Source organism: Papaver somniferum, chromosome 1 (assembly GCF_003573695.1).
Source record: "Papaver somniferum cultivar HN1 chromosome 1, ASM357369v1, whole genome shotgun sequence".
NCBI classification, from domain to species: Eukaryota; Viridiplantae; Streptophyta; class Magnoliopsida; order Ranunculales; family Papaveraceae; genus Papaver; species Papaver somniferum.
The window spans coordinates 129687814-129706782 of NC_039358.1; positions in this window are offsets into that span (position 1 = coordinate 129687814).

Sequence of the window (18969 nt, forward strand, 5' to 3'; positions counted from 1 at the left end):
GACGGACATCCTAAGACAGGAGTTAGGCGACCAGTCAGGCATCACCACGATCACCGTCCACCACTCTTCCACAAAAAGTGATCGGCCAAGTCAGGGCTTACCCGTACAGCCTCCAAACGATCACTCGAACATGGCTGGACGTGATGCTATTTTAAGACGCTTAATTTGTGACTTACTCCGTTAAGCCTCAACACAGCGATGCTTCATACATGATGAATATATTCGATGCATTACATGCATAGAATACACACGATATTTCATAAAATATCGACTTCCTAAATAACTTAGTTATTTAATCTAGCATCACATGCTACTTTCTGTGGGTCCCACGATCCACACACTCGAGACATCAAACATGTCACAAACTGGGGGATACATACTAGGGTATTGGTCTGGCGGTTTACAGCATGAAGCGCACAACGCGCCATCACAAGAACGTGTCAGGAAGTCATGGACGGTTAGAGATGATAGGAAAAGTGGGCAAGACTGATCGTGTGATACTAACACACAACTCCACTACTCTATCACTGCACTTCCTCCACTTCCCATGAGAGATGTGGGTTAGGCTCAATGACTTGTATAAATAGGTTCTCCTCCCTATTTCCAAGACAGAACAAGACAACAGAAACCAAGTGTTGATACAATCGTAACCAAACACCAGAACTGATAGCTTACATTCTGCAAGCCAGTTCATCTTTTTGATACAATTCATACACATCCAACACCTCCACAATCTCAACACATTCTTCGCTTCCCTCCCTAAGATCAACCCCATCTCCTTCACTTTGTGACCGAAGCAAGTCTGGAACGGCCATTTCTTGGTTTAGGCCGGAGTTGTACCGATTGATTTCTCGAATCACAAGCACTCCCGTGCAGTGCATTTGTTTAGGGTTTAGATTCATTTCTCATCCACACACCCCAAATTACCAAAACCGGCAGAAATAGTTTTCACCCATAAACAATTGCCGACCACAGTGGGAGGTCAATCTCTCGGCCGTAAAGTCAATTTCTTCAAAATCCGATTCACCTTTATCAATTTCGAAAAGGGTAAATCTTAGGACCAATTCAATCATCAATCCATTTCAAGATGGTAGAACTCAGGTCTGGATCAGTAATCAATTCTGATGGAGCTAGTGTGGATAACACTCTCGGTATTGATGTACATGTCAGTGGAGCTACTGTGGTCAATACATCTCTTGGAGCCGTCACTTCTAATACCAACGCTAGCGGAGCATGAGATGTTCCAGTAAGTGTAACGCCTCCCATCACCAGAGCCAGAGAATCCACGAATCCCGACATCTCCTCAAGTGTAACGCCTCCGGTGGTCACCAGAGCAACAGATTCCACTCCTTCGTCAGGACGAGGAGCCGGAGGGACGAAAGGAGGACTATCTCTCATTACCATCGCAGACTTGATAGAGAGGTAGGAAGTTCTTGCTAAGACTCAAACGAATATGGCTACAACTCAGAGAGAGGTACTCACTTTTATTAAAACATTAACTGATCGATTGCCACAAGAGCCGCGACAGCCCCTGAAGCCAACAAGGAACGCATTCAACGCACCCGGAGAAGGTACTTCAGCGGCGCAGGCCTACATGGACCTGATCAAAGAAGCAACATCAGATATGAGCGGTCCTGTCATGGAGACTCCTACACCGGGGACTGATCTTCACAACGATCCTCCTCAAGTTAATAGTTTCACTATGAACCAGAGGTCGGATCAGGAAGCAGTTTCTCTAGGAAAGTTTATGCGAACTTTTACACCTCTCGAAGAACCAGCGGGCGGAGACGTTTTGCTGCAATCAACTAGAGGAAGGTCATAACCGTTCCTTACATGTCACCTCATGCATCAAGGATTTAGAGTTCAAGAGGGCCCTCATCGACACATGAGCGTCTTCGAATGTGATTACTCTCAAGACTCTCAGGACATCCAAGGTTCGCCAAGGAAAGGTCGTACGGAATCCTACTACAACGATGAGCCACGAGAGGAAGTACCGGATGCTCCACGACATCTTCAAGACGGTACCAATTCGACAACTGATGAGCTCGAAGTGGTCAACATCGGGGATGAGGAATATCCTAGGCCTATTTCCATCAGTTCGACCTTGTCTGCGGAGGAACACACGATACTTGTGCAACTTCTCAAGGAATACCAGGACATATTTTCCTGGACGTATGAAGAAATGCCAGATTTAGATTGGTCACCCATCATCTACATTTCATACCCGGATCCTAGCCGGTTGCAGTTCAGACACGAGGAAAATGGACAGATCAGGTGTTGCATGGATTTCAGAGACTTGAACAGATGCCTCCCCAAAAACGATTCTCCTCTACTTAACATCGACATGTTAGCAGATGCAACCAGCGGACACGACATGTTCTCCTCCATGGATGGATGTAGCGGCTACAACCAGATAAGGATATACGAGCATGACGAAAGTAAGATATCTTTTCGAACTCCTCTCGGAAAATTTTATTATAATGTACTGCCATTTGGTTTAAAGAATGCCGGTGCAATGTATCAACGCACTATGACGGCAATCTTCCACTGGAGCCGATACCTCAAGAGAGCCGCCTCAAGAAGATAACGATGTCCACGCGTCATGTCAAGCAAAATCCGGGCGAGTCACTCCATCAGACGATGGTGCATTCTATCGTGCTATGTTGGAGAATTTGCGCTTTTGGTCATCCTCTGGACTTCGTGAAGTTGTTGAATGCTCACTACAACAGCATCTGCCCTGCTAGAAAGAACCAGTTTCGCTGAAGCAGCAAGAGGAAAGCCACCGAGATACAACATCCTGCGCGTCCAAAATTGCCAAATTCAACTCTAGTACCACATGCACGACTGCCGCAATAATGAAACAACGTCCAAGATATTCCATATCTGGATCGACGGTAACTACATCAATGAGAGACGCTTTCAGAATTTGTCTCCTGTGGAAAAAGTAGTTCCGTTACCAAAGGAGATTGCACCTGGGACTTAAGAGTGTGCCAAGTTATTACAAGTTGCCACCACGCCTCTCCCTGCCAGTCTCTTCTTATCACAACTGCTGCCAAGAACTGTTGTTGCTTGTCGATTGATACCATCCAGAGCTTCACCATATCAACGACCATTACGTACAAAAGACTCATCGGGTATACAAGATAGAACCATGTAAACCACGCTTGGGGACTGAGGCTCAACACGAAGTTCCTTCACCGTCAGTCAAAGACTTCTTCAACACGAGAGAGATGGTCAATCAAGAAGCATGGAATTCACAAAAGTATTCAACGCTCCCTCCAGCAGAAGCTGCTTCAATGGTCTATTCAAGAGCCGCCTCAATGCTCTCTCTGGGACCCACGTTCACTTCAGAATCCTGCTTCAATGCTCTCTCCAGGATCCACCTCCACATTTGCTTTAGAAGCTGCTTCAATGAAATATTCAAGAGCCGCCTCAACGCTCTCTCCGGGACTCACGTTCGCTTCAGAATCCCGCTTCAACACTCTCTCCAGGAGCCGGTTCAATGTTCGTACCAGAAGCCACTTTAACATCCTCTCGAGCCGTTTCAACAGGCAAGCTACATTAATAATCTGCGCTTTGGTCAAGTTATCTTTGATGTACTCATTGCTCAACATATGTCTCATCCATCCTTCATAAGGGACCAGCGGAGCATGACAAACCTTGAAGTCGATAGGAGAAGGGTTATCTTGTGGAACGGATATTTTCAGATAGTTGAAGGGGCGCGGTGAATAACTCATCATCTATGTTCGGCATATCTTTGAAGCTGTCAACACTCCCTGACTTGGCATCAGCATTATCCCCAGAAGACAACTTAGCAGGACCCCTTTTGTTCATCCTACAATAAAATAAAAGCGGGGGAGTCAGTACTTGTATGAAAACGAATGGGATGTGTAGTCACGCACGACAGGACATACATTCACGTTAAAATACACCAGGCTAGGCAAAGCAAACAAGGCTGGTATTGGGCCACGTCAGCAAACGAGGCCGTTGTTAGTCAAGTCCGCAAAGCCGGTATTGGTCGAGATCGCAAGGCTAATATCCCGTCACGCAAGCAAGACTGATATCACGTCACGCAAGTAGGACGGTATTGGGTCACGTCAGGACGGTATTGGTCAAGGATGATCAAGGTCACAAGGCTAGTACTGGTCCACATCAGCAAACAAGGCTGGTGTTTATCCACGTTAGCAAACAAAGCCAGTGTTGGTCAAGTCCACGAAGCCGGTGTTGATCAAGGTCACAAGGCCGAACGAAACAAGACATCAAGGCCGGTGTCGATCGAAGCAGTGATGTCCGTCAGCAAGGTCGAGGTTCGTCAAATCAGCAAGACCGGTGTTGGTCAAGGGGAAAGTCTGGTGTGGGGTGAGGCAACATGTATAGTGTTTGGTCGAAGCAAGCACAACCAGCCCCAAGCAAAGTCGGCATGCGGCGGGTCCCACTTGATGAGGCACAGGCAGCCCCAGATTGGTCGAAGCAGGCACAACCGGACCCAAGCAAAGACGACATGCGGCGGGTCCCACTTGATCAGGCACAACCAGCCCCATATTGGTCGAAGCAGGCACAGCCGTCCGCAAGCAAAGACGGCATGCGGCGGGTCTCGCTTGACCATGCACAACCATCCCAGATTGGTCGAAGCAGGCACAGCCGGCCCCAAGAAAAGCAGGCACGCGGCGGGTCCCACGTTCGATCAAGGCAGGCATAACAAGCCCACGTTCGAGCAAGGCAGGCATAACAAGCCCAGGTTCGAGCAAGCAGGCGCATGATGAGTCCCACGATCGAGCGAAGCAGGCGCAACAGTCCGTTGAGCAGGCACATCAGCCCCACGCTCGAGCGGAGCAATCACGAAGCAGGCTCTCGACCGAAGCAGGAATAGCAAGGTCGATCGAAGCAGTAAAGACCGACATCATGCTAGGGGAACGCTCGCCTGGACGCCTCTTGAACGTGACATGCTCCAAGGACAGGACGACTCGTCTCTCCTGGTAACATCTAACTTTGTCTCATAAGTTTTATCTGTATATGTCGTCATCTAATGCCTACCCCACAATAGTGTAACCATTATGTGCTAGGCAGGGGACTTAATGTTGATGGTGGATTTTAGTTCAGGGCTAAAATTGTGAAACCAAATTTATGCGCTGGCATCCTGCAAAGGATAAAGCCACTGATAAAATGATGAATACTTATTCACTTCGCTAATTTACCTAGAATTGAGCATGTGGAAACAATCCCATGTACCTTGTGAATTTATAGCATTATTAATGCATGCTTAGCCTTGTATTTCCTGCAGAACTCTCATTATTAGTGCGACATGACGACTGAGTGTTGCTCTCAGCAGAGTAACACGAATCTCCAAGTGTTAATAATGAAGCATACATGAAATACCCGTACAGGCTACATCTCTCGGTGTGTTATACTAGCCCGATTGAGCATATTTGAATCTAGACTGTCCATATCAGTCTCAGAAACAATCACGACCACGTAAGTTGGCCGCATGATTTAACCATCCTATACGATCCTCAGCAGGAGTAGGCCACCACCTTAATGACCACCAGCGGGCCCATTTATGCCCTGGTCGGTCGAATACATACAACGCCTTCCAAACGGCCACCGAACACCATCCTAGAATGGGATGGTTGGGCTGGCGTGGAGCAGCTTGGAAAAGCTTGTGCGCACAAGACCGCCAGCGGCAGTCTCAAATTCATCACGACTGTCCAACTTCACCAGCATGATTGGACGGCATGGATTATCCCATGACCGGTTGGACAAAGATTTTCCTGCACACCGGCGGGCCCCCTTCATGCCTGCATAATGGATCCTCCCCTTACCTAGCCACAGAACCATGTACGGTTGCCCGAAGTTGGGCCGGCGTGAAAGCTTAAAGGGTCGCATGAAATTCCACTAAAGGTCTCAAATTGATCACGACCATCCAACTTCACCGGCATGATTGGATGGCTTAGATCGGACCCATATCCGTCAGGCAGGTATTGACGTGTTCATCACTGGCCCAATATGGGCCCCACATGGTCGACCTCCCCAAAACAGGAGCGTGGCTTGCTAATTCGTCTAGCCAAAGTAGCGTGGACGTGAAACCCTAATTAGGGTTTGCGGCACATCACATGTGTTGCAAATCAGTCTCAACCATCCATCTTCGCACGCATAGATGGAGTGTGTAGATGTAGATTCAAAGGGCCCAGAGCATGCCAACACAATCACCATGGTCCCGTCTACATGTGTGACCAATCGGCCAAGGCCGACCATGATTAGGTGCCTCGATTCGTGCGCCCAAAAACTAGACATGGTCGTGCGGTCCCAATCGCAAAACGATCTCGACCACTCAACTTCGCCGGACAAATTGAGTGGCTTATATCACATCTCCATGGGACAGTGAGGTACAAACACGAACGCTGGAAAGCCGTCTACACGCATGCCCGATCGGTTTTTCCAAAAGCCTCTCCCATGCTTGGATTCGACCAAGCTGAAAAGGGGTACTTGCGCACCTCCTAAACCCTAATCCGACGGTCGCAGATGTGGGTCGCAAGTCATCTCGTCCGTCCAACTTCGCCAGCTTGGACGGACAGCCTAAGACAGGAGTTAGGCGACCAGTCAGGCATCACCACGATCACCGTCCACCACTCTTCCACACAGAGTGATCGGCCAAGTCAGGGCTTACCTGTACAGCCTCCGAACGATCACTCGAAGATGGTTGGACGTGATGCTATTTTAAGACGCTTAATTCGTGACTTACTCCGTTAAGCCTCAAAACAGCGATGCTTCATACATGCTGAATATATTCGATGCATTACATGCGTAGAATACCCACGATATTTCATAAATATCGACTTCCTAAATAACTTAGTTATTTAATCTAGCATCACATGCTACTTTCTGTGGGTCCCACGATCCACACACTCGAGACATCAAACATGTCACAAACTGGGGGATACATACTGGGGTATTGGTATGGCGGTTTACAACATGCAGCGCACAACGCGCCATCACAAGAACGTGTTAGGAAGTCATGGACGGTTAGAGATGATGGGAAAAGTGGGAAAGACTGATCGTGTGATACTAACACACAACTCCAATTCTCCATCACTCCACTTCCTCCACTTCCCATGAGAGACGTGGGCTAGGCTCAATGACTTGTATAAATAGGTTCTCCTCCCTATTTCCAAGACAGAACAAGACAACAGAAACCAAGTGTTGATACAACCGTATCTAAACACCAGAACTGATAGCTTACATTCTGCAAGCCAGCTCAGCTTTCTGATACAAGTCATATACATCCAACACCTCCACAATCTCAACACCTTATTCGCTTCCCTTCCTAAGATCAACCCCATCTCCTTCACTTTGTGACCGAAGCAAGTCTGGAACGGCCATTTATTGGTTTAGGACGGAGTTGTACAGATTGATTTCTCAAATCACAAGCACTCTCGTGCAGTGCATTTGTTTAGGGTTTAGATTCATTTCTCATCCACACACCCCAAATTACCAAAACCGGCAGAAATAGTTTTCTCCCATGAACACAAGTACACTACCAACTTCTTCGTTCGGCAACCTGTATGGACAAAACCTAATACAATTGCAAGTAGACCAAGTGAATGATCCTTGTAAATATGTATATAGAGTTTATATATCTGACCTCTTCTCAATCAGTATGTATATAGAAAAGAGTCTGTGAACCTGATTGTTAAGAAGAGTACTTGGACGATCTCAAAATCAATATCCAAGATCAATCTAGTCATATCCAAATAATCCAATAGAAATTCTTCCAAGTAATTAAACTTGTTATCTATCTTTCAAGATACGAATTCTACAAGAACGAGTCTCGTAATAGATCACAATTAGATGGATATATCTTCTAAGATTGAATACGTACAAATTGCGTAAATCCAATTATAAAGATTAATAATATAATGCGGAAAACGAAAAACACAAGACACCGGAATTTTGTTATGAGGAAACCGCAATAGCAGAAAAACCCCGGGAACTCATCCAGATTTGAACACCAAACTGTATTAAGTCGCTACAAACACTAGCCTACTATCAATCTTCGCACTGGAATATAGTTGAGACCTAATCCACCCTCCACGCTATTCAGTTACAGTCGTTCTCCTTACATATCTTGAACCTCGCAAAGCTTTACGCAATTGATTCTCTTATATGACGTCCTTTACAGCCTAAGAGTTGTTTCAACTGAAGTGAAGACTTTTGATACCAATCTGCTTCTAACATATAAGCCAATTTAATTCCCATTTATATCAAATATCAAATGGGGAAATCTGTTTGTGATAGACAAAGCTAGAAAACCTCAGAAATCCGGAACTTACGACTCCCTAAAAGAGCCTAGATTTTTAACCACCTCTTAAGAACAATCTTCAAAAGATCAATTAAGATCAGTTTTCAGATATCGATCTTGAAGAATCACAAAGTCTAAGACGAAGAGAACTTTACGATTGCTAATTATCTTGCCGGAAAGAGATTATGAAAACCTCAGTAACAGAAATGCAAGATCAGGATACACGAACTATCAAGGTAAAGATAGTCATACATGGCTTCACGAATCCCCAAAGCGAAGTATTTTAGTCGTAGACCTAATTATGTTTCATAGAGAAAACCTAGGTCTATAGAGGACGACTCTAGAATCAACTAGGACACAAAGTGTCAGGGATTGATTTTCCAAGTTGAAAGAGCATCTCTATTTATAGTTTTAAAAGACCATGGGGCTGCTTAAAATTTAAGCTAAAATAAATTGAGAATCAAGCAAACACTTTTAGGTATTGAAAATACAATAGAAGTATATACACTAGTAACCAATTCTAGAGTCGTGTATAATTAGTGTTCGGTTTAGCAAGTATGCCAAAGAACCAAAGTAATTTGATGTTCATTTAAACACCTAAGAATTTAATCATGATACACGAACATAAGTTTTCAAGTGATCAATGAATTCTTAAAAGTGTTTGCGAGAGTTCTATCAATGCTAAACATATTTAAAAAATAAGTCTTTGAGTATCTGCTAAACTCTACTGGGACGGTTGGTACAACTGTTCGTGAATAATTAGGCTTATTCACGAGTCAGGGTGCAATGGTTCGTGAACCGGGTTCGCCAACCCTACAATACTACTGAACTCAGTTGACCACGGTTCGTGAACCGAGTTCGTCAACTGCTAGCCTTTAATACCAACTTTTAAATTCAGTTCAGAATGGTTGGCGAACTGTCCCATATGAATTTATGGTTTTCGAACTGGTTCACCAACCCTCTTGTATTTCTGAAACTCAGATATCTATGGTTTGTGAACTGGTTCGCCAACCTACCCTGAGAAGAAACATCAAATAGTTCAATACTTCTCTATTATGATGTTTGAAACATTCTCACGTGATAAAACCATTTGCATGGGCAATTTTCAATTGATCCAAAAATTAGTTCACATAATAAATTGTTTAGAACTAATGTTGTGAAGGATCGTTGAACATCTTTGTCTAGAATCATATTTCAAGATTTTTAACAAGACAAGATTGACTCAAAAATTCTTCTTTATAAATTTACTAGAAGCCATAAGAAATCGTCTCAAAAAGACAGAATCTAAGATAGCGAGTAAAATAGAATGGTTCAGCCTTCACATACCTGATATGGAAGTTCTCCAAATGTCTTTGTCGATCTTCAGTCTTCGAGGGTGATGTCTGATACTCAACTACCAAAAACATAGTCCGAGACTTGACTTAGTAAACTAGAAATCAAGATATAGTCTAACATTTACAACAATCTTGAGATAGAAAAACTTGTAGGTCCAACCGAGCATTTCTCTAACAGGTATTAACATCCAGATTGGTGTTGTGTTGTTCCTGACTACTTGGAGACCCAGCAAGTAGAGATGCATTTCCTTCCGATGAGGAAGAAGATGCACTATTCTGAAAATCATGCGAGCTTGAAATGTATGGTGATCTTGTTGGCACTTGATTACCTTCCAACACGTATAAATTAAATTTGTTAAGTACCCTTAGAACGTTGAAACAACTTTCGTATTGAAACCATCTTTGTGGGATCTTTGACACTCTTCTCGGCATCTTCGTTCCACATCTAGTTCACCTTAACCACTATTCTTACATCGTAGCATTTGCATGATCAAAGCTACGCATTCACCAACATCTTTGTTAATTACATGAAAACGATGACTCAACCCGCCGGGGTCACCACAATTGATGTTACTGGTTTCTTCACAAAAATTTTGAAATATCATTCCATAAAATGTATCCCCCTGTTGCTGGAAACCATTGATTTGATCTGTTGTGAAGAATACATGGTTCATACAAATTGATTCATCTTCATCCATCTTAAACTTGATACCACAAATTCTAGTTTGTTGGCGTTTGTTGTTGTGATTATTGCGAAGGGGTTGCCATGTTTGTTATTAAAAGGAATTTATTGAAATTTTCTGATATATTCAGATGGTATAAGTAGCTGTGCTTGAAGCAAAAGAAAAATGAGTATTGAGATGGTATGGGATTGGGAAATTTAACGGTGTAGAAGGTGTGAATTTGGAATAGAAATTAGCTGAATGCATAGGGAAAAGAATTAGATTCCTTGGATGGTTAAATTCAGATTTATCTGTTGACAGAAAGATAAGGACCGCATGGGTATAGTTGAACCACCATCGAACAATGTCGGGATGCATGGCCGAAGTTAATCCTCTGGCGACTATTATTGAGATGAAAAGCGCGGCTCTTAATGGACAACAATGGGCAAACCAATTAATTTGTCCATTTGCCCATTTGCTTTTTCTGTTTTTGTCAGTCCATATTGGGATCAAAATGGGTAAATTAAAAGATTGACCCATCCTATAGGAATTGAAGTAACAAGAAAACCAGCTTCGTTAATTTTTTATGTCACCTCATTCTGTTAATATTGACGGACCGAAATTCAGGATGGATAACATTTATACAATTAAATTGTTTTACGCATAAAAATGCACAAAATTGGACTCATGTAATATCTTTTTTCTTTTTTATTATTTTTTTTGGGAAAAATAAGCTCACATTCATCTATTTATAAAAGCCAAACACAACGTTAGCTATTGCCTCTGTTTAGCAATAGCTGCCTCCCTATTACATTAGGAGGATTATTACACCACTCTTTAGCTAACCCTGTTTTTCTTACATATTTGGCCAGTCTGTCAGCTGTCTTTGTACGTTGTGTTTGTGTTTCCTTCTCCTGTTAACTAAATGCATCCTTTGGAATGGGTGCGCACTTCAACTCCGAACCTGGTTAGCGTAGTAGGATTGCTTTTACAAAAAATGAAAATAAAATGAAAATGAAGAAAATGGGTACTATAGGATTTGGTCGAATGACTACTCAGTCACTAACTACCCTGTAAACCAATGAGCTAGACATACGTTCGTTGTTTCATGTTCTATACCATAATATAAAACATACTAATATAATCGCGTAGTCTAAAATCATAAATTCCACAACAGTAATGTGTTAAAAGATCTGTTCGAATATATGCCGAATTTTCACTGCCGAATTTAGAAGTGTAAATTGGGTCGTCCAATGAGTTGTGTTGTGTGTTGTGGTTAATTGGCACAATAGCCGAGTACTGATACATTTTTTACAATGGTAAGAAAGGGATTTGATTCTCGGAATTGAGAAGTTGATTTTAGACTGAAATTATAAAATTAAACTGGAAAATAAAATAAAAGATGACATTATTGAGAGAGTACTGGGAATCAGAATTTATCAATTTCATATTCTATGGTTCAAATATTAATTCTTATACAATTATAGCTCCAAAAATAATAATTATTGACTCTAAATCTTTGCCAAGGTAGATTTTATAAAATATTAATTGTAAATGGTAAGCATGAGTTATCAAAACACTTAAGCTAAGCATAACTCATCAAACTAAATCACAACTAATTAATTTAAAATCATAATTTAAATTATATTAATGCAAAAGTCATAAAAAGAATTTAATAAATTACCGCAGTGGTGAAAATTGGCTTCCTCCGTCATCCCGGTGATGGGGTTCAACTGCTCATAATGTAGACACTCTCAAAAGAATTTTTCATTGCTCAAATGGTGTTTACAAAGGTGAAATTGAAATAAAACAGAGATTTGCAACATTTATAAAGCGTTACAGAATCCATTGTTACGATGATACCCTAGCTGGTGTTGTAAATGAAAGAATCTCAGCGTTGCAAATTTGAAATTCAGTGTTACAAGAAGCTGTAGCAAATGTTGTTGATAAACTACCGTTTCAGGGCGTCTGGTCTTCGTTTTCTTCGTCCTTCAGCAGTAGCAGGAAACAGAATCCCGCAACTTGTGATTTAGCCTCTCTGAAACTCTCCAAACTTCCCCAAACTCTCCATTCTCCTCTCTAGGACTCGACCCAATGTATTTATACACTACATCTCCAAATATCTCGAGAAAATCTTTTAATTCTATCCCTTTTTTCTTCAACAGAAAGTTACAGACTTTCTTTCCTTTTTATCCTCCTACGCATCTTATGGTTCATCCAAAATTCTCTAAACTCTCTATATTTTATAGATGCAAATCTTAGTTGTGTTTATCTCCCACGTAGTTTCCAAACTTAGTAGAAAATCTCCGAATATACACCTTCCCCTACTTTGTCGAGAATCACTCCAAAATCTTTTATTCTTCGAATCACAGCCCATTACCCTTCCTGTTTCGTAGCAACGGGCTAACTGCATTCAATCCCGTGAAAATATCCAGCTAAATCTCGTCTAAATTCTTCCCAGGAATTCACCCAAAAACCCCTCTTCCCTGTTTCGCTTCAAACGGCTTATGTAGCCCAACTGGATCCAATCCAACAACTATATCTTCCTTGGTCTTTCTTAACAAGCCCATATGAGTTAAATCCAATGATTGAATCTCGTTGAATCCTTTCCAAATTTCGAACCCTAATTGGAACTGTGCGGCAACAATTTCCCTCCTTTTTTATGAATTTGAATTTGGGAAGATGACCTCCCCATATTCATTCATGAAGTCCCTTTAGCACATGATCCTGGGGTTCAAGTAGTAATTTATGGGGCATAAATAGTAATTTTCCGGAGTGCCTTTAGTGCATTTCTGGGGTGTCTTTAGTAGTTCCTCCTGGGGGTGTAAATACAACTTTTCCGAGCCAATTTCTCCGCACAAGTGTATTTCTCCAAAAACACCTACAAAAACATAAAATGCTAAAATAAGTACAAAAATGGGTACTAACAATATAGAAAATCGAGATCAAAATAGACACATAAATGCGTTTATCAAATACCCCCAAACTTATTATTTGCTAGTCCCGAGCAAATCAAATTTATAAAATAAAATCCTAACTCACTGTCGCAGGCATCGCGATTGCACTTAGCATGTGCAACAAGCCTTTAAACCCCTAGGTGGCCCTAGTGGCCGAGTTATAGTCTCGGGAGGGTTTACCAGAGATATACCCACAAAACCTTTACTCTATACCCTATCTATCTACGCATAACCTTGGAATAGCACTAAAGAACCTCCTTGGTTGGCATACTCTCATTGACTACATGAGGAAGTACCCTGATGCGAAATTCCAATTGTTGTACACGAGTTTGTACTCAAGCATACTAAAATTCATATATAAGTGACAGAGATTTACTCAGATAGTCGCACTATGGACATCAATATCCGGAGTCAAACAAATCACATGGATAGGTTAAGAAGAGATAAACGTATATGGTTTTTGATTTTGACTAAGGTGAACAGTATTTTCCATATCAGTCCGAAGGCCACTGCCAAGACGAACCTATCCTAATGGACTAAGATACTGGTCTGGACTAATATCAACACATCTTGGCATATACAAGGGGACCTAGCGGTCGATAATCCTAATTCTAGATCAACACAACTGGCATATATAAGGGAAACAGAGGTCGATTTATTCATTGAATTCTTTTTATTATTATTATTATTATAAAAACCAGAACTTAGATAGATATTATTACATGAAACTAGTTGGAAGCCTAACAAGCTAAGCTCCAACAACATACTATTACATTAATTGAATAGGTTGTTGTGCTAACCTACCAGCGAGCCTCATGGGTAACCTAGCCAAGGGAGCCGAAACGGCGGGAGGGGAGCTGAGATTGTGTCACAAGGGGGCAAACTAACACTACCTTCCATGTTAATTCCTGCAATATTACGCCATTGGGGACTCGAACCTGGGACCTCCTGGAGCGCATTAAACTTTGGGGAACGGGGATGACCAGCTGAGCTAGGGGCCCGTTATTATTATTATTATTATTTTATTTTTAACAACATGATTAGATCTTTTGGATCCAAGCGCATGCTTCTTGTCAGCAAATTACATGGTAATTCCCATGGATCCTGCATTCCACGCTTGTTTAGGCGACGGAGACAGGGAGAATACCCACATATTGTTATCCAAGTGTTAATTATTCCATTTGGTTTAAATGTTTTTTTTTAAGTAACTCAATCACTCTACTCCATCCCAGGAGTGGTAACAATTATATGCGTGTGCCCCACCAAATCACGTAGAGAAACATATTCAAAATAAATAAAAGAAAAACAGAATGTGAAAGGACTCAACGAGATATGGCGAAACTACCATGTTATTTCTAATACCTGAGCTTTGTGCTTTTATGAATAGACTCTATTTAGATGTTTCCATCTACTCAGATTGGTTCCTCAACTCCTACAAACAAGATGCTTCCATCCACTTAGATTGGTTAGTTCCATCCTTAATAGGCATAAATTTCTAGGCTCTGGAGTTTAATAATGCAACTAAAAACTAAAAAGTTTCTCCCGTACCCCCAAACTTAAATCTAACATTGTCCTCAATGTTCTAAAGATAACATTAAAAACATGAACAAGGAGAAACTGTTACCATTTCAAGCAAAAGAGTTAAGGAAAGATATTACCGTGTTGCATGAGCATGGGTTACCTCCCAAGTAGTGTTAAGTTTAAAGTCTTCATCCAGACTTCAAATACCACAAAACGGCTAATTACCTTTCGAATCATATATCAATAGTCGAAAAAACTGTGGATCAACAAAACCAAATAAAACTGCCACAATTATAAGACAACTGCACCGAATTAGAAAAATGAAAACACAGAGCACAACCTGATCTAAAAATTCTTCCAAGACAACTAGGTTTTTCTGCAGCGCCCACTTGGGGTTCATATGGGTGTCTTGACAAATAGATTCATTAGAACAACATGTCTCTAATAGATGGATTTCTTCCTGGATTGTATCAGGAGGATCAAGGTTGTGGAGTCGGAAGTGACTCAAGTAATATCTCAGGTACACTAGGCTCGAGTCCCAAGTTAGGGACTTTTAATGGGGATATTTGACCATCCAACCTTAGGGTAGTCAGTATTCTCAGACAAACCTCTAATTATTGCTTGAATTTATGGATCCGCGGAGTCTTTAAAATACTCAAGATCTTCTTCTAGATCACTACCCCCATACTTAGGGTCATCATTAGTCTCTGTAAGATCTAGCACTATGGCTTGAATTTCAGGGTCCGTAGAGTCTTTAAAGTACTCAAGAGATTCTTCTATTTTTACATTTTGGTCACCTATCAGACTTAAAAGAATTGTCTCATCAAATTCACGCAAAGAATCATCAAATAAAGTGTCATCCCAATTATCCTAAACTAGATCCTGAACTAAAGTGCTAATCATATTCACTTCCTCTGATTCATCAGAAGGTTGTCTAATAACATTAAAGACATTTAGTTCAGTGGTCATATTACCAAAGGATATGTTCATAAATCCGGTCCTACAGTTGATGACGGCGTTAGATGTGGATAAAAATGGGTGACCTAAAATCACCGTAATTTGAGCACTAGGGTCCTGAACAGGCTGGGTATCTAGAACGACGAAATCCACTAGATAAATGAACTTATCAACCTCAATCAGAACATCATTTATGACACCACGAGGTACTTTGACAGACCTATCATCTAATTGTAGGGTCATTTTAGTCGGTTTCAACTTACCAAGACCTAGCTGGTTGTAAACATGATATGGGAGTAAATTAACACTGTCTCCTAAGTCAAGAAATGCCTTATCAACCATGTGACTACCAATCGTACAAGATATAGTGGGGCATACAGGGTCTTTATACTTAGGGGTTGTTTGGTTCAGAAGGATTGAACTTACCTGACCAACTAAAAAGGCTTTCTTATGGACATTAAGCTTACGCTTTCGTGTACAAAGATCCTTAAGAAATTTGGCATAAGCATGCATTTTCCTAATTGCTTCTAAAAAGGGATGTTTTGAAAGTCGACTTTCTGTTTGTTGGAGCTAACAACTGTGGATATGGGGCTCTGGGCACAAAATGAGACCTATCAGGAGGAATCACATTGGCATCACTAGAAACTTTGTCAGTATCTTCAGCTAGTGGTTTCTCCTCGGAACTAAAAGGTGGATCTACAGTATGTCCACTATTATGCACGGCTACCTAATTGTCTACCTTTTTACCACTCTCAAGGGTTGTTATCGAATGGATTCCTCTAGGATTATAGGGAACTTACCTTTTTCTCTCTCTTGCAAAGACTCAACACTTAGACTAACCTGGTTTTTTAGCTCGGAAATAGCCTGAGAGTTTTCTTGTAAACCTTTCTCAACTGATTGCTTAAACACTCAGTGTTATGAGATAAGATGGTTAGAGACTCTTCTAAACTCGTGATTTTCTTATCTGAAAGGCTCTGAAATTGTGTCGGTTCTAAAGGATTCTTAGTATATCCAAACATCGAGGGAGCCTGAGAATTACTAGACTGGCCTTGATTCTGGCCCTTAGACCATGAAAAATTAGGATGGTCTCTCCAACCAGGGTTATAAGTCTCAGAATATGGATCAATTCTCTGACAGTTTTCAAACCTAGAGTTGTTATAAAGAGCATGGGCATGCTATTCGTATATGGCATGGTGTGACCCTTGATTCATTTCTAAGGCCTCTAGACGCCTAAGAATATCTGACCCATATTCAACTCTATCGGCCCTATGGATAGTATTTCTAGGTATTTCTGGTTCTCTCATTGAAGCCCATTTCCTATTGCTCTCAGCTAACTTGATGAACTCGTCAAAACATTCATCTGGGTCTTGATGGGTAAATTCTCCACCACTAATTGTTTCTACCTGCATACGGGTTTCACTATCAAGGCCCTCATATAAAATTTGGGCCATGTAGGCTTTTTCAAAGCCGTGATGTGGACACTGGTATAAAAATTAACTAAACCTTTATACATAATCATGAAGTTTTTCACTTAATTTCTGCTTAAATGTTTGGATAGACTGCCGAACAACAACAGTCTTATGGTGTGGGTAGAATTTCTTAACAAATACCTCTACAAGACCATCCCAGGTGGTAATTGTTTTAGAAGGAATAAAATGATACCACTCTTTGGCTTTCTGATCGAGAGAGAAGTGAAACAAACGTAACCTAAGCACATCTTTGGAGACATTTGGATAGTTCACTGTGTCACAAATCATCTCAAAGTCTATTATGTGGGTATACGATTTCTCATTCTCTACCCCCTAAAGGTACGAAGCATGCCAATAGTCTCAGGTCTAATATCAAATTGGACCGTAAAAGCTGGTAGAACTACACATGGGTCACGCACTACTCTAGACGGGTTCAAACGATCCCTAAGGGTTTTTACCGGGACATCATCATCATTTTCTTTAACCATTTCGACAAAAACAGAAATACCACCTAAATCTGTGTCACGGGATGTACTCGAATTAAAAAGGTTGTTATTCTCAAGTCTATCTCCTACACGTTTCCAACGGTGCATACACAAGCAGAATTACAAGGAAATCGTGCACATGCAAATGCAGAGTTTACTAAATTAGGTAAACTTGGGCTACCTCAGCAAAATATACCTAAAGGTACGAGGTTAAGGCTTGTGGAATTTTGGTTGGTAACTCCCATAAGGCCCAAGGCACGGGTTTAGCGTACTTTTCCACAAGTTTCCTAAATTCGGTAATTCTGACGGTGCAATTGGTGTGTGCAACATGTTTTTTATTTTTTTTATAAATACTAAAAAAAATAAACAAACAGTATATACAAGTCCAAAAATAAAGAAAATAAAAACTAACAAAAAAAATCTTGGATTTTCTGTACTTTTTAGGCAAGTCCAACTTTCCACGTATAGCTTCCAGCAAACCTGCAGACCAAAAACAAAAATACCCAAAGTAAAATCTAAAAAAAGAAATAAAAATAAATAAACCTAAAAAAAACTTAAACCTAACCTAAAGCCAAGTAGGCGTCGGCGATGCCAAAAACTGATGCAGTTTTTACAGTAGTAAGAAATGGATTCGATTCTCGGACTTGGGAAGTTGATTTTAGACTGAAATTATAAAATTAAACTGGAAATAAAATAAAATATAGCGACACTGTTGAGAGACTACTGGGAATCAGGATTTCACCAAACTCATATTCTATGGTTCAAATATTAATTCTTATACAATTATAGCTCCAAAAATAATAATTATTGACTCTAAATCTTTGCCAAGGTAGATTTTATAAAATATTAATTGTAAATAAAAAGACGAGGGTACCCAAATATACCTCAATCTAAAACTTTTCCACCTATAAGTCCCTTCTCCGAAAGTGATTGTCTATGGATTGAGTCGAGACAATAAAACCAATCGGTTCACACTTCATGTGATCGTCTATGGATACGAGATCGAGGCAATACGTCAACAAGATAACTTGTGTGATTGACTATGGATACAAGATATAGACAATACAACAACAATGTATGATTAGTTGATAATAGGTTCGGACTTAACCAAACACAATAGGATTGCTATCAAGTAATTAGGAATTAACGTTTGTGTATTTTACTTCTAATTATAATAAAAACAACTATAATTGCGGAAATAGAAAAGTAAAAGACACAATAAGATTTTGTTAACGAGGAAACTGCAAATGAAGAAAAACCCCGAGACCTTGTCCAGAATTTAATACTT